We start from the raw sequence: 16,988 nt of genomic DNA, 5'->3' as shown, positions 1-16,988 counted from the left end.
TATAAGGAGACATTTATTTAACTTCCACACATTAAAGCTTATATGTTATAAATTTAAAATGCTTAGAACCTACTTTCTCCTGTCATTTTTTTTTTTTCTTATTTTTGCAACTGGGTAAATATTATATGGGCTTCCAGGTGGTTCAGTGGTAAAGAAACTGCTTGTCAATGCAGGAGACATGGATTCGATCCCAGCATCAGAAAGATCCCCTGAAAAACGAAAGACAACCCACTCCAGTATTTCTGCCTGGCAAGATCCATGGACAGAGGAGCCTGGCAGGGCTACAGTCCATTGGGTCACAAAAGTGTTGGACACAACTCAGCAACTTAATGACAGCAGCAATGAATAGTATATAAATAGAAACTATGCAGCTGCTTATCTGAATGGTCTCCTTCTCTTAAAACGTAACTTCCAGTTTAACTTACAGTGTAAAAACAAATCATATGAATTATCAAGACAAATAGAAAGTTTGCTCAATTATTTGGTAGGTTAGAATGCTAATGGCACAGTGGAGTAAAATTTGTCACCCCCAAATGTGTCAGGCATGTAGGTTATTTCAAACTGAAAACAATCAAGGCCTAAAAGACTCAGTGAGAAACTTTGACCTGCCCCCTAACTGCCTAAAAGAATTTAGGCAGAGGACCTCCTCCAGGAAGAAAGCTATCACATTAAATAACTATTATATATTGATAATATGAACTTAGTATGTAGACAGTGAGGAGCCTAGCAAAGTGTGTTTGCTAAAATTCCCCTCTCTGTCCATTGTATTTGTATGACCTAACAAACATTTGTTACCCAGAGTTTTGTCCTTTTTTAAAATCTTCCTATGAAATGCCTTTCTTCCCTCTAAAGTCCTAAGTCCAGTCACCTCTCAGATGACGTATAAGCCACAATTGACTAATTTCGTGGTGGGGGTCTCATATTCTCTGGAGCCCCAGTATGTATGTAACTAAATTTTATTTTTTTCCCGTTAATCTGTCTCACGTCAGTTTAACTCTAAGACCAGCCAGGTAGAAGAGTTTTTTTCTTCCTCTACAGTAGCCACAGGAATGGGTACTAAATGGTTAAAAAGCAATTTCTTCCTGTTCTAGAGAGGAATCCTGGCTGCACAATAAGAGCTCCATTTTCAGATATAACCTCAATAAGGAAGTGCTTCTCTGTCAGAGGTAATATGATTTAGTCTTTCTCTTGACTACAATGTGACAGAGAAATATCACTACATAACACGGAGACACACAGAGAACACTCAAGTTGGAGAGATACACTTTTCTAAGGTTAAATATAAAACATCCAGTCAGCATTTAGCAAAGCATACAGAATGAAAGCCAGCTCACCACAAAAATGAATTTATACAGCAAGACATAAAGCAAACAAAGAACTGTTTCATTATCAAAGACAGAGTACAGGGTCGATGCATGACTTTCACAAACCTCAAATTCAGATTGCAAACATGTAACATTATTTCCAGATAACTGGACTTAATTTGTATCACAAGCCCTCATTTTTACGTGATAATAGAAACTTTAATTTAATCACTTCCATGTAGACTTTGTCAAATTCAATTAGTCTAAAGTATTAAACAGAGCACATTTGAGGATCTTGTATTTTCTCTCTATCTCTCACACTTTCTCAAATTGATCCCTATTCTAGGACATTTAATTAATTCAGCCTGAGCTTTGGTACACTGGTAGAAGAGATGTCTGTCAAGTGGGCATATTGGGTGCTATTCTCATTTCACTGAAATTCACAATTCTGTGTGTCTACACCAGCAGTTTCCTTCAACCCTACAATTCACTGAGTTCTGGACCACACTGCTGTCTGGGGTTCAGCATTTCATGTTCTGCCTTATTTTGCTATATGTTCCCTCCGAAAAATTTGGCAGTATTTGTGTCTAGTAGTTGTAACCTGTGAAATCATTATTTTACAAACCCCATCAATGAATTCAGATATTTTATCCCTCATAGTACCAGAACATTATTCTAACTCAGCCAATATCACTATCTCCTATTTGGCAAGGTCAGAGATGTCTCCTGGGTTGGCTGTTTTATAAAACATCTCAGTATGAAGTGTCCTCAACAACAACTTCACATTTTTCTTTGGATTCTGTCAGCTTGTCCCTCCTCTATGAAAGTGTCCTGTGGTAGATACAGGGTTTCAGTGTGTGTTGGAATCATCTAAAGATCATTCTCATCAAAACTTCATAATGCCTTTTCTTTTTTCTTTTCAATCCAAAGGATCTTATCTAACATGGGATTGAAGGAGTAGCACACAAAAACAAAATGACTTTCTCAACAGTAAGCTGTTGCCAAATCTTTTTCTATTTCTTCTAGAATGAGTCTTTTTACCTATAAACTCAGAATTTTATATATATGTGTGTATATATATATATATATAAAATTTGTGTATAATATATGTTTGTATATTATTGAGGAGCAGCCTCTTGCTCGATCGTGTCTGACTCTGCAACCCCAGGCTCCTCTGTCCACGGACTTTTCCAGGCAAGAATACTGGAATGGGTAACCGTTTCCTGTTCCATGGGATCGTCCCAACCCAGGAAGTGAACCCTGATATCCTGCATTGCAAGCAGATTCTTTACCATCTGAACCACAAGGGAAGCCCACATTATATATATTTGTATATTATATATTTATATTATGGACTTCCCTGGTGGCTAAGCTGGTAAAGAATCCTTCTGCAATGCAGAAGACCCAGGTTCGATCCCTGGGTTAGGAAGATCCCCTGGAGAAGGAAATGGCTAACCACTCTAGTATTTTGGCCTGGAGAATTCCATGGACTGTATGGTCCATGGGGACACAAAGACTTGGATACTACCAAACAAATTCCACTTTCAGTTTATGTGTATTATATCATATATATGTATATTATGTTATATATATATTTGTATAGTATATATAACTTTATGTTTGTATATATATATATATTTTTCTTTTATGTTTATTTTCTCCTTCCTTTTGTATTGCCATAATTCCTTCTGAAAAAGTGAAGAAGAGGAGTCCGATAGTAACAAAGAAATTACAAAGAAATTATTAAGGATAATAGCAAAAGGCACAAAACAGTTTACACACAAAATGTTTTGCTTCTCCTGAATGATAGTAACAATATAATATCGCATATATTTCTCTGTTCTGTCCGCTGAGAGGGCCTAGAAACATTATCATTCCAATAGCAACAAGCATAACCAGTGCCCAGAGCTTAATACCTAATACTGTGTATTTGCCTATGTCCTCAGTCATTTCTGATTCTTTGCAACCCCAAGGACTGCGGCCCACCAGGCTCCTCTGTCTGTGAGATTCTCCAGGCAACAATGTTGGAGTGGGTTGCCATTTTTTTTTTTTTTTTTGGTTTCTGGAGAAATGACTGATTCTACGAATGGAGCAGAAACTGTACAAGATGAGGCTGCAATCTGTTGGGGTGTCACACATTAAGAAAATTCAAAATAAAACAGAAAAATTCTTTATGTACATGAAAGAATCATGGAAGTCACCAACTGAAAGAGTTCTCAATGGCAAAAGAGGAAACAAATTGAACCAAGTAATTCATGGGGTAGCAAAGAGTCGGACACGACTGAGCGACTGAACTGAACTGAACTGAACTGAAAGAAACTAGTATTGAAATGTGACTTTAAGTAATATCCACGAGCTTATACTGATATAAATAAATTATTGAATGAAGCCATACATGAGAGAGAATAGAAAAATTTTTCATGCATAAGAATTCCAATTAAATTGTGTAGGTGCCCTCACCTCTAGGAGATGGTGCCTAACTCCCCACTTCTTAACTGTGGACTATGAATAGTGATTTCCTTCCGCAGAGTACAGTGAAAAAGGAGAGACAGGAGTAACCACCATGGAGAAAGCTGACAAACGCTGCTTCAGTCAGATAACTAATGTTATCAGTGATGTAGCGTTGACACTTGTATCTCTCACATGGACTTCCCAGGTGACTCAGTGGTAAATAATATGCCTGCTAAGGAGGAGACTCAGGTTCAGTTTCTGGGTTAGGAAGATCACCTAGAGAAGGAAATGTCAACCCTCTCCAGTATTCTTAGCTGGGAATTTCCATGGACAGAGGATCCTGGCAGAGCTGGACACAACATAGTGACTAAACTGTTAAAAACAATGATGATATTTCTCAAATGATGGGGTACAATGGCATTTTATCTCTGTGGTTTTCCTTCAAAACCTCTATGTCCCTATCTAATCATGAAAACACAAACATACACACATAAATTCCAGTAAAGGAACATCCTATCTACCCAGTACTCCTCACAAGTGTCTAGGTCATCAAAAACAACGAAAGTCTGAAAAAGTCCCATGGCCAAGAGTTTAAGTAGGCATGGTAAATAAATGTGATGTGACATTCTGGATGGAAACCTGGAATAGAAAGAGAACACTTGGTTGCAAACAAAGAAACTCTGAAAACTTTTATATATATATATAGCTTTAGTTAATGATACTTCAGTATTGTTTCATTAATTGTACCAAATGTACCATAATGTAGGACATCAGTAGAGAAAATGTGTATGGGGCATATGGTAGTTCTCAATACAATCTTCACAAAATTTTGGTAAGTTGAAAATTTCTCTATAGTTAATTTTTTAATATAAATTTATCTATTTTAATTGGATGTTAATTACTTTACAATATTGTATTTGTTTTGCCATACATCAATGGAAGCAACTTAGATGTCCATCAGCAGATAAATGGATAAGAAAGCTGTGGTATATATACACAATGGAGTATTATTCAGCCATTAAAAAGCCAACTCTATGCGACCCATTGACTAGCAACCCATCAGGCTCCACCATCCCTGGGATTCTCCAAGCAAGAACACTGGAGTGGGTTGCAATTTCCTTCTCCAATGCGTGAAAGTGAAAAGTCAAAGTGAAGTTGCTCAGTCGTGTCTGACTCTTAGCGACCCCATAGACTGCAGCCTACCTGGCTCCTCAGTCCATGGGATTTTACTAACGCATATATATGGAATTTAGAAAGATGGTAACAATAACCCTGTATGCGAGACAGCAAAAGAGACACCGATGTATAGTTAATTAAAAAAAAAAAAAGAAAGTAAAAGAAATAAAGGAGGAAGGCAGGAAGACAGAGAGGAAGCAAAGAAAATTCTGATTGATTTTAAACCAAATGTATTTGTTTGCTAACACTATAGATGACATATTGTAGTTGGGGATTTGTCACAATCTGATCACATTATGGGTCCTCAGAAATTTCTTGTTGCTCAGCTTTGCTGATCATATTATCCATGGATGTCTTCTGTCTGTTTTTGTGTGGTTCTGTGCTTGTGTGGTTCTGTGCTGCTGCCTTCCCTGTCTTTCCAGAATCAATAGTATTCTTTCACTTATTCTTTGAAACATACAGTACATGCTCAGTCACAGAGGCATTTTTGACTCTTTGAGACCCCATGGACCATAGCCCACCCTGCTCCTCTGTCCATGGGATTATATAGGCAAGAACACTGGAGTGGATTGCCATTTCCCACTCCAGGGGATCTTGCAGACCCAGGGATGGAACCCGCATCTCCTGAGGTTCCTGCACTGACAGGCAGTTCTTTACCACTGAGCTACCTGGGAAGTCTGAAACATACAACAGCTACATTTTATTAAAACAGTTTCTAAAGCTATAGTGTGACATGGCTTTACTCTGTACCTGGTTTTTATCAAATGTCATAGACAGTTATTCTACTGATGTTAAAGATCAGATTGTTTTATATTTTCATACAATACCACACCTCCTTGGTCATCACTAAAAATTTTTGCAACTTGATAAAATAATACACTACATTTTAGTAACATTATTCTAAAATTTTCCAACTGTTCACATATTATATTTTTAATTACTGTATAAAACTTAAAACAAGTTCATCACAATTGAACACTCTCTTGTAACCTTCTGTGTTTTTAATTTGATTCTTCCATTAATACAATTAACAAATCCTTGATATGGAGATTTCCTGGTACTCAGTAAAATGGAAAAATCTAATCCAAATGTAATCATGGCAAATGGAAATATGAGACTTGAAAGAGAAGCTACAGAGGTTTGGGGCATTAGTTTTTACTTTATTATGCTTGGGTTTGCTTGAGCTACAGCCTTCCTATATTTTCTAAAGACCTGTATGGTACTTAATGGCTTCAAGTCATTGATAGAAAGAGTCCTATTGTACTTCATAGTTCACTACATCTAAGTAAGCATAGGACACATTTTAGAATATATGCTTCAGAAAAGCCAGAACACCAAAACCACACTAATCTTTATGAATATTTTAGCATTCATGCAAGATAAAATGCATATTTGACATCTTATGTTCACTGAACTCCACGGCAATAGATTCCTATTGCCATGATTAGAAAAATGAATTAAAAAATTGCATTTTAAAATCTAGAACACCTTACACATATATTAAAACTTTATACTGTGTGTTCAAATTAATTGGGGGAATTTCAGAGCAGGCAGAGCTTCTTTCTGCTATGAACAACAGAAATAGATTCTCAAAAAGTAATTTAGCCCTAAGTGTCCCCTCATCTTGCAGTGTGCCCCATGAACTACTATCTCTTTGTTTCAGCTGTGATGGGAACAGCACTACTCCAAATTGCACAAGATAACTCTCCCATCACATAGGAGAGTCAGCCTTACAGATATATATCATTGTGTCCAAAGAGAGCTTGTGAAATAGAAATACTAGAATACACATGGATGAAAAGTGCACTAAAATTAGTGGCCCTTTACCACTCTGAATCAAATTTGTAAGACTGATGAGACATAAAAATGTTCATAAGAAATGTGATGTAATTGTAGATTTCAATAAAGCCAATGTCAGTGAAGTGTGTAAAGGAAATGAAATCATCATGTTTCTTCAGTGTTATTCACCAAAAAGTTTCTGCAAGTGAAGTAAGACTGTTCTCTAAATAAATAAGTCATCTGTTATAGAATTAACAAGTTTCAAGTTTTTTATTACGTTTTTCTTGAAAATGAAATTTGAGAATCTAAATATACTACATTTTCCCTTCACAGCCTTCAGGATGACAATCAGGGATATATAGATATTTATAGTTTTCCTCATATAAACAGGACGTGTATCAAATAGTCACTGATAGGTCTTTCTTTTGCTTCTTTCCATCTAGAATGACACCCATGCAATCAGAATTACGTTTCTTACAGCACTATATCTTATTCTACCAGTCTTCTGAATTATATTTGAGAAATACTTACATTTATTTCCCTTCAGTTGTGAGCCTAAAAGCTAAAACTGTCTGGATGTTGCTGGGCAGGTGGTCATAGCCAAGTCCTTGAGTAATCAGGGACTGGCATGCCTTTATTGCCTGAACTACATCCAGGTTCAAAATACTAACCAGAGAGCAGTACAAAAAGGCAAATTGAGCAGCCACATCCAGACTGAAGTTCCCCCAGGAATACTCTAAATACTCTGGTGTACACTCATCTATCCTTGACTGTTGATAGCTTCATCATGTGGGATTATTGGTACACTGAAACAATGACGTGCTAACAGGGGATGGGAGCTATATCAATTCTGAAGCCACAACACCATCACCTTTGCAAAACACCCAGGGGGAAAAAACAAAACAAAACGTATTTTGAGCCTTTTCCATTTTCCCACTAAATTGGATTATCTTTTAATATTAAGGCTTAGCAACGCTTTTGATCATTAATGTTAACAGTTTTCTTCTCAAAATCATTTATTTAACAGAGAGTTTTTGGCAGAATTTTTAGTAAGCATGAACAGCATTTTTTAAACCTAGAAAACTGACAGATTGTTCATAATTTCTTCACCACCCACAGCCACTCGAAGCAAAGCCAGTTCCAGTGCGCTGTTATTATATACACAATATGATCTGAACCGCACAAGTAGCAGTGTCAGTAGCATTCAAGCACTTCAAGATGGGTTCTGAAAAGTGAGCAGAGAGGCCCTGTTTGGGCATCAGAAGAGTAGCTGGGCTTTCAATTAACCTTACTTAACAAAAGGTAAATGATATTCTTTAAGAAGGCATGGAGGAAATAAATGTTTCAAGGGCCAATACACTGTAATGTTATGAGTGACTTTCTACTGATACAAAGAATAATTGCAGTATGTAAAGCAATGTTTCTTACTAAAATAAATATGTATGTACAATTCATGTATATGCTTATATATATATATATATATATATATATATCAGTCAGTTCAGTTCAGTCACTCAGTCGTGTCCAACTCTTTGCAACTCCATGATTGCAGCACTCCAGGCCTCCCTGTCCATCACCAACTCCCAGAGTTTACTCAGACTCATGTCCATTGAGTCAGTGATGCCATCCAACCATCTTATCCTCTGTCGTCCCCTTTTCCTCCTGCCTTCAGTCTTTCCCAGCATCAGGGTATTTTCAAATGAGTCAGTTCTTCACATCAGGTGGCCAAAGTATTAGAGTTTCAGCTTCAGCATCAGTCCTTCAAATGAATATTCAGGACGGATTTCCTTTCAGATGGACTGATTGGATCTCCTTGCTGTCCAAGGGACTCGCAAGAGTCTTCTCCACAGCACAGTTCAAAAGCATCAGTTCTTTGGTCTCAGCTTTCTTTATAGTCCAACTCTCACATACATACATGACTACTGGAAAAAACATAGCTTTGACTAGATGGACATTTGTTGGTAAAGTAATATCTCTGCTTTTGAATATGCTATCTAGGTTGGTCATAACTTTCCTTCCAAGGAGCAAGCGTCTTTTAATTTCATGGCTGCCATCACCATCTGCAGTGATTTTGGACTTTGTGACCTTATGGACTGTAGCCCGTCAGACTCCTCTGTCCAGACGATTCTCCAGGCAAGAATACTGGAGTGGGTTGCCATGCCCTCCTCCAGGGGATCTTTCTGACCCAAGGATCAAATCCACGTCCCTTCATCTCCTGCATTGGTAGGCGGGTTCTTTACCACTAGTGCCACCTGGGAAGCCCCATACCTAAATTCATAGATATATAAATAGTGATTATTTGTGTCCTACATGTCAGCAGCAAAATCATTTGATAACCTTTTAATTCACATGCTTGTATCACCTAGATATAATTTAGTAATTTGAAGGAAATGGCAACCCACTCCAGTGATCTTGCCTGGGCTATCCCAAGGACAGAGCAGCCTGGTGGGCTACAGTCCATGGAGTCTCAAGAGTCTGGCATGACAATGACTAAACCACAGCAAAACAACTTTACTTCTCAAATATATGAAAAAACTTACATAAGTTTAAAAGATAAAAGTTAGGCTTAACACCAATAATGGCTTCATACCTATAAATGGATATGTTTTATTGTCCTTACACTGCTTACTTGATCTTTAAGCATTTTCTCCTTTTAAACATCATTAGGGTAGTTGGTAACAGTGGCACAAATAAGATCAAATCTGTGAGTTTCTGTACAATTCTGACTACTCAGATCTGTCCACGAGACTTTCCTTAGCATTATGCTCCAAATCAATGATTTCTAGGATTGACTACAGTCTAAGCAAATGGATAATTCATTTATTTTTGGAACAAGTGATGATGGTACAGTTTTATGGGATTTTGTTTTTTCAAGGCACGTTGGCATGATACTATTTTTATTATTATTATTATTATTATTTTACTTTACAATACTGTATTGGTTTTGCCATACACCAACATGAATTGGCCATGGGTGTACATAAGTTCCCACTTCTGAACCCCCCTCCCACCTCCCTCCCATACCATCCCTCTGGGTTATCCCAGTGCACCAGCCCCAAACCTCCTGTATCCTGCATCAAACCTAGACTGGCGATTTGTTTCTTATATGATATTATACATATTTCAATGACATTCCCAGTGCACCAGCCCCAAGCGTCCTGTATCCTGCGTTGAACCTAGACTAGCGAATCATTTCTTATATGATATTATACATGCTTCAATGCCATTCTCCCAAATCGTCCCGCCCTCTCCCTCTCCCACAGAGTCAAAAAAGTCTGTTCTGTACATCTGCATCTCTTTTGCTGTCTCGCATACTGGGTTATCATTACCATCTTTCTAAATTCCATATATATGTGTTAGTATACTGTATTGGTGTTTTCTTTCTGGCTTACTTCACTCTGTATAATCAGCTCCAGTTTCATCCACCTCATTAGAACTGATTCAAATGTATTCTTTTTAATGGCTGAGTAATACTCCATTGTGTATATGTACCACAGCTTTCTTATCCATTCATCTGCTGATGGACATCTAGGTTGTTTCCATGTCCTGGCTATTACAAACAGTGCTGTGATGAATATTGGGGTACATGTGTCTCTTTCAATTCTGGTTTCCTCGGTGTGTATGCCCAGCAGTGGAATTTCTGGGTCATAAGGCAGTTCTATTTCCAGTTTGGCATGGTATTAAAATGTTTAACCAACAAATACTTGAATCCCACTTCTTATGCTGTCTCAAAAAAAGATACTTGCAAATAAGTACCAAAAGTAAAGATAAGTCTCTCCAGCACAGTCTTAGTATTAGCAGAAACTCTAAACCACCAGCCAGAGAATTGTGATTAAATAAACGTGGAAGCTTTATTCTATTAAGTACCTGTTAATAATAGGTAGGATAGCTCTATGAGTATTTGTCAGGAAAGTGCTCTAATACATTAATAGATATTGCAAAGTAAAATAATTGTATAATACTGAATTTCAAGCCATTCACCTCCAAATATTGCATAGTTTAATTTATGGAAGGATTTCCCCATGCAAAACCACCTTTGAACAGTAACTAAGGTTGGGATGTGAGTGATTTGTGAATAAGGTGGTTAAAGATGTTTTTCAGTTTTACTGCATATCCTGTATATAAATTTTTAATAAGAAAGTTTTTAAAAATCAGAATTCATGTGGTATTATTCATTATGTTACCATGGATAATGATGTTAAGTACATTTAAACTTGTCTCTTCACCATATTGTCATTGGATATTATGGAAGCCAGCCAGCATTTTTTTTAATTAAATAAAGGAAAAATAATCTCTATGCACGTATATATTTTGTAAAGTATCGTATTCCTTCTACCTGAAAAAAATGAACATTTATGTGTTGTGGGTCTCTTGGGGTTAATTGTTTCCATTTTTAATTTTCTGAGATGGTTTTAATGTTTGGTTTTTTTTTTTTTTTTTCACTTTTTAAAGTTATTTTCACTGGGTATAGATATTTTGTCTTGAAATAGTGTTTGTTAATTCTTTCATCAGTTTAATATATTATTCCATTGTCTAATATATTACATGATAATATATCTTATATTGTTTCTGATGAAACTCTTATGCAATTATTTTATTTGTTTGTATGTATGTACATATATTGGAGAAGGCAATGGCACCCCACTCCAGTACTCTTGCCTGGAAAATCCCATGGACAGAGGAGCCTGGTAGGCTGCAGTCCATGGGGTCGCTAAGAGTCGGACACAACTGAGCAACTTCACTTTGACTTTTCACTTTCATGCATTGGAGAAGGAAATGGCAACCCACTCCAGTATTCTTGCCTAGAGAATCCCAGGGATGGGGGAGCCTGGTGGGCTGCCTTCTATGGGGTCGCACAGAGTCGGACACTACTGAAGCGACTTAGCAGGAGTAGCAGCAGCAGCATGTATATATATAATGTTTATTTTTCCCTCTGGCTGTCTTCAAATTTAAAAAAAAAACCTTGTTTTCAGCACTTTCAATATGATATATGTATGTGCATATGTATACATATGTGTATTTTTATGTGGTCCTCTGAACTTTTGAGAATAATGTATGTCATTAATTTTGGATAATCTTTATTCTTTTAAATATTGATTTTTTTCTCACACTTCTGGGATTCCAATTATATGCATATTGTGAGAAATAATACATAAATATATAGTAAATCAGTTTGCTATTCATTCCATAACCTCTACCCACTGCTAAGCTCATGGGTGCTTTGTTCTATTTTAACATTAAAAAATTTCCTTCAGATGGAGTACTTTTTATTACTTTATTTTAAAGTTTGCTCATTGTATCATAAATGGCTGCAATGAGCAAACTTTAAAATAGAGTAATAGAAAGTACTCCATCTGAAGGAATTTTATTTTCTTGGGCTCCAAATCACTGTAGATGGTGACTGTAGTCATGATATTAAAAACACCTGCCCCTTGGAAGAAAAGCTATGACAAACCTAGACAGCATATTAAAAAGCAGAGACAAAACTGCTGACAAAGGTTCAGATGGTCAAAGCTATAGTTTTTTCCAGTAGTCATGTACAGATATGAGGGTTGGACTGTAAAGAAGGCTGAGTGGTAAAGAACTAATGCCTTTGAATTGTGGCTCTGGAGAAGACTCTTGAGAGTCCCTTGAACAGCAAGATCAAACCAGTCAACCCTAAAGGAAATCAACACTGCATATTCATTGAGGGACTTATAATGAAGCTGAAGTCCAATACTTTGGCCACCTAATACGAGGAACTGACTCATTGGTAAAGACCCTGATCTGATGCTCAGAGAGACTGAGAGCAGGAGGAGGCAGGAGGAGACAGGAGGGTGAAGTGCGGCAGAGAATGAGATGGTTCGATAGTGTTACCGACTCAATGGACATGAGTTTGGGAAATTCCAGGAGACAGTGAAGGACAGGGAAACCTGGCATGCTGCAGTCCCCAAAGAGGCCCAAAGAGCTGGAAACAACTTAGTGACTGAACACAGCTTGCTGCTGCTGCTACTGCTGCTGCTGCTAAGTCGCTTCAGTCATGTCCGACTTGTGCGACCCCATAGACAGCAGCCCACCAGACTTCACCGTCCCTGAGGTTCTCCAGGCAATAACGCTGGAGTGGGTTGCCATTTCCTTTTCCAATGCATGAAAGTGAAGTGTAAGTGAAGTCACTCAGTTGTGTCCAACTCTTTGTGACCCCATGGACTGAAGCCTACCAGGCTCCTCCATCTGTGGCGTTTTCCAGGCAAGAGTACAAGAATGGGTTGCCATTGCCTTCTCTGGAACACAGCTTCGTGAGGAACAAAATTGTATTCTCCCCTAAACCATTAAATGCATTCTTCATTTCTGACCTCTCTTTATCTTTATAGAATAATTTTTTATAACATTTCTTATTCTATTTATGTTGATTACTTTGCCTCTTAGCAATGCTTTTGTCTTTTACTCTGTTTTTTTTTTTTATTTGCCTCTCAATCTGACATCTTTTTTTTGTTTGTTTGTTTGACTCAAGAAAAACATTTATTATTCTTATGTTTTTGGCTTGTTCTGTAGATTATTTTGTTTTTTTATTTTATTTTATTTTATTTTTTTAATTTTAAAGATGGTAGATAGATCTCTACCTGAAATTGGTAAGAGGTAAGTTCCACTTATCAAGTTTTGTATGTAGAGTTCACAGCCAGTGTGTTCAGTGGTTGAATTTGTTTGGGGTCTGCTGTTGCTACGCTTACCCTTAGTGTATTGCAGATTTCAAATTCCTAATCTTGTTTTTAAAATGGGGTTTCCTTATCAGAGGGGATTTATGAGTGTCTGACCCACCTTCTGTTTCGGGTCTTTTTTTGCACTAAAACCTAAGAGGATTTCTCTCAGTGGTGCTCTAATTGTCTCAGCAGTATTTTGCTAGTGCTTGACCTTGAAGATTATTAGCCCGGTGATGAGGGAGCAATGCTATTTTCCTGTGTTTATATGCCAAGTGGAAACTAGAAATGGCAGCAGTTTATTTTAAACTGATTTCATTTGTTGTACTGATTCTACTATAAATCAAGTTTTGTCTTCTTTTAGAAAATGCTGTGAGTCCTTAAATGTGGATTGAGGCAGAGGGAGTTTTGCAAAATAGGTAAACAATATGAAAGTATCTGGAGCAGTTATTCATGACTTTTCTCATGTCTTCTGGACCTACTCACACTTACCCTGAATGCAATATGTCCATTACAAAATGGTTAGAGTTGCATAAGCCTCACCATTTGACTCAGGGAGCTCAAATGTCACATAGTCACATGAGGAGCATTCACAAATATCTGTCTTTACCAAGTCTCAATAACAAGCCTGTATTTTTTTTTTTTTCTCTTTGCTCACACAGACTAAATTTCTCTGATACCAGTGTCATGGTTTTGAATCAGAACTCTAGGGGGTCTTTGCTCCAGTTTGGCTTGTTAGAGACTCCACACACATATTTATCTTTTACTGTTACCTCTAAAACATCTTATCCAGTGGGTCCTGTGACCCAGTGGCAGAGCGTATCCACTTCAGGCTTCCCCTGATACAGAGCACTCACACATTGTGAGGTACACAAAGCTGTCTGCCTATCAGGACATATGATATTTGGTAGTGAAGTCATTTTCCTAAGTGCTCTATGATCTGCTTCTAAACTCCATGTAGCACAAAGGAACTTGTTAACACTTTTTACAAGTGGAAGAAGTTTGACATGCACCAATATGCCCTTTACCTAACAATTAGATGCTCTGAGGATGCTTCAGATCAGAGAACCTTTAAAATCTTCACTTATATAACAGAACCCAAAAGGTTCATAGAGGTTATCTCTCACCCTCTGGTATGCATTTGCTTTACAAAGACATTTAGATCACTTGCCATAGACTGGTTGTTAGGTCTAATCTGCATGTGTCAAGGTACTCTCCTACCCTGTGAACTCATGACAGAGCCCAGGAAGGTTTACCAAGTGATCAGGCAAAACAGAAAATATATTTAACTATGACTGACTTTCTCACAGAAAGAAGATATGCTTTTGATCTTCCCTATTGATAAAGGTTGAGAAGAGAGTATCTGTGTTATCCTTGGTATGCATCAAGTACCAAAGAGCAGGTTAATCTAATCCTAGAAAGATTGTATTGAGAACAGTGGCTGAAATAGGGGAAAAGATATGGTTAATATATATCAGCGCACTTTCATTTGCCATCAGTCATGTCCTGGTTTCTGCAGAGGACTGACATGGTGAGTTGAAAGCGTATGAAGTAAAACCATCTCCACTGTGTTCTTCAGTGTTTAATAGTGGTGCTCATCTCTGCATTCCTCATATTTGCACTAGTGCTTCTGATTCTGATTTCCTTTCTTGACTAGAAGTGAGGGAGAAGCTTCAGTGGTTCCCACTTAACCTCCCCTATCACAATAGTCATACTCTAGGTTTCTGGAAACCATTATGAGGTTTCAGTCTGATTCTAAGTACATGTAATCCATCCAAAATTGCCATAGAGACATGATTTTATTTGAAAAAAACCCAGGACCCTCTATTCATAGCTTTATTGATTCACTGAATGTTACAATCTATTACAGACATTTTGATATCCATTGGAAACCCTCACACATGATGACCAAGTTATTACTCATACTGAAGCCAGAATGAGTTAGAAAAAAAAAAATTCCTTTGTTCCAAGGCCTGCTAAAAACTTAAAAGTCTGATAAAGGGATCAGAGCAGCATAGCCTCATCTGTTATGTTTTCCTGAATATCTGATGATACTCATGGAACATTTCACATTTTTCTTACAAGGAGTGATGGCAAGGTACCACAGCATGGCCTTTCTTTTTCAGAGGGTATATTGATATATCTCAAAACCTATGCCTCACCAGAAACGTCTTAAGGAATACAGTGCTTGTTTTTGTGGAGGCTTTATCTCTCATCCCAAGCTACAGATATCTGTCACCAGATCATGTGGGTTGATTGCTACTTCCTGATCCCCAGTACTCATCAGCTTATTGATACCAACATGCCAGAGCAGTGTGATGTCCTGTAGGATGATAAGAGAGCCAAGCTCATTGCAGACTGATATGCAGCATAAAACCAGAGAGGACAATGAGCCTTGCACTACGCTTCTTTTCATTTTGGGTACACAATTTTTATTAGACAAAGAAAAGAAATATTTAACAAATCAATGACTACACAAAAGGGTAGGAGATCTCTGTTTGCTAGAGCAAAGAGACCATGTATACAGTGGCACTGATTGAAATAATGGACTGTAATTCTTTAAGATCATTTTATCTTTACAAGCAGGTTAGTTAAGCATGTACTCTATAGGATTCCCCATAATATTCTTTCAAATCATTGAGGATGGCATTGATCTCTGTCATTCTCCTTGATGACACAATTTCCTTTTTATTGATATTTTTAGAGTGCTATTCAGCTCCAGAGTGTGTTTGCCTTCCTACCATGAGAGTGTTTAAAAAAAAATTATGAGGATGTAATGCTAGGATTTTTTGTGTGTGCTCTGAATATCTGTTAAAACTATATATTGGGCCTAAATTAAGTAGACTGGAAGCAATACTCTCATAGATCATTCAAACACCAAAAGTTTCCCCTCTGTCCAGAGGGCCATAGTGATACTTTCCCTCTGGCATTAACTTCAGTTCAACGTTAGTGTATGCTAATTCCCCTCAATGCATAGGATATTGGTACTTTTTACTATTTAGGTTCCATGCTAAACATCAGTATGGTGCTCAAAGTGCTCAAATATAGATTGACTAAAGTTTTAGGTGTAGAACCACTACTTCCCGTTATCCACCTCAATCTGGAATCTACTTAATTTTTACTTTTGATAATGCTATTACACATGAGAAGTAAAGCTTTAATCAGTTGTCTATATATTTTTATTCTAGAGATCTACATGCCTAACCTCAGCCAGTCTTTATTTCAAACCAAGTTGATACTTCTGTTGCTATACTGCCTATGGGAAAACCATACCCATAAAGCCACCTAGAACTTATAGTGCTACACGGCCTCTTCTGGGGAGTAGTCTGACCCATTCATTCTACAGTAAAAACAGATTTGCTCTTGGGCTGGACACTTGGAATGGAGTGACAGTCCAGAAGAAATTTAGTTTGTTTTAATTTTCCTTCAGGTAGAATGCATCAATATGCCTTTGACTAGTTTTTTAAAAAAAAAAAAGGAGAAGAAATAGTGAATAGATAATCATGTGGTAAGCTATTGTTCAGTCGCTAAAATCATGTCTGACTCTGTGACACCATGGACTGTAGCCTGCCAGACTCCTATATTCTTCACTATCTCCTGAAGT

The sequence above is a fragment of the Ovis canadensis genome, chromosome 16 (assembly GCF_042477335.2).
Source record: "Ovis canadensis isolate MfBH-ARS-UI-01 breed Bighorn chromosome 16, ARS-UI_OviCan_v2, whole genome shotgun sequence".
Taxonomy (NCBI): domain Eukaryota; kingdom Metazoa; phylum Chordata; class Mammalia; order Artiodactyla; family Bovidae; genus Ovis; species Ovis canadensis.
This window is presented reverse-complemented; position numbering follows the sequence as displayed.